Source organism: Gossypium raimondii, chromosome 10 (genome assembly GCF_025698545.1).
Source record: "Gossypium raimondii isolate GPD5lz chromosome 10, ASM2569854v1, whole genome shotgun sequence".
Taxonomy (NCBI): domain Eukaryota; kingdom Viridiplantae; phylum Streptophyta; class Magnoliopsida; order Malvales; family Malvaceae; genus Gossypium; species Gossypium raimondii.
The window spans coordinates 9,117,911-9,119,150 of record NC_068574.1 but is presented as its reverse complement, the minus strand read 5'-3'; positions in this window follow the sequence as shown (position 1 = coordinate 9,119,150).

Genomic DNA, 1,240 nt, shown 5'->3' with positions numbered 1-1,240 from the left:
GTTTATTAATTTATTTCGAAAAATTTTATAAGGGAGAATACATTACTGGGCCTATGAATTGTAAAGAATGTCTGTTCTGAACTGTGTTTTGTTTGGTAATACCTCGTAACCCTAGTCCGGCAACGGACACGGGTTAAGGGTGTTACAATTTTAATTATATTAAGATAATTATTAAGGATTATCTAATTTTAGGATTTTATTTTATTTATCTTTATTTATCTTCAATTAAATGTATTTATCTTTTGAGAGTTTAAGTAGGATTAGACTATCTCCAATTAAAAGTATTTATCTTTTGGGAGTTTAAGGGGTGAAGTAACTCAAAAGAGATCTATCTTTTTTTTGCTGTAAACACTCTCTCCCCAAAAGTCTAGGCTTTTGTTCTTCTCATATTTCCTTTCAATAAAATCTCTATTTTTATTTTATTTATTTTCTTTTCCACCATAACCATGAGCCACTAAACTCATCTAGCCGAAAGTTGTCGATATTCCCCAAAAAGGGTTCTTGAGGCTTAGAGTCCGTACTTAGCCTCTTCGTTGAGTATTCATCGTTTCTCCATACTACGGGGCTGACACTTCTGTCCATGTCCCTTAAGAAGTAAACTTTTCAACGTATGCAAAGGCGGCCGCTTTGTATGTTTTGGAAAGGTTGCACAGTCGGTTCGTTAGCTTTTTGCGTCAGAGGTTGGCGAGCCAAAGAGACAAAATGGTGTGGGATTGGCCATTGAGAAGCGCTGATCTAGCATAAGACGATCCCACAAAAGCGATTGTTGGCTAGAGTCAGGTTCCACTAAATCGTAAGTCTAAATCATTGGAGCTGGTGGTCGTAGGCGTCCTCTTCCACTATAACTGGCTTATTCAGTTTGGGAAGGATCATCTAAAAGCTGAGGATTGAACCCAAGGCGGAACGAGACAATTGGAGGCTGGAATCTCCCATAAGAATTTTCTTTCTCTTAACTCTATTTTTAATTTCTCGAATTTTTGATTCAATATTCTTAATTCTATTTTTATTTTATTTTTTGTTTCTAGATCCAAACCTTTAATTCTATTATTTTCTTATTTTTTTGAGGAACGCAGGTTTTTTTGGGAAAGATTCTGCTTGGGATTTCACGGAACAAGACATTGTGCAAATCCAGTTCATGAGGATTTGACCCTACTTCCCTTTTACTATTCTTTTTCATTATTTATAAGGGATAGGATAGTTTTGGTGCTTTCAACGACCGCATCAGTCCCTCCATGGTCTT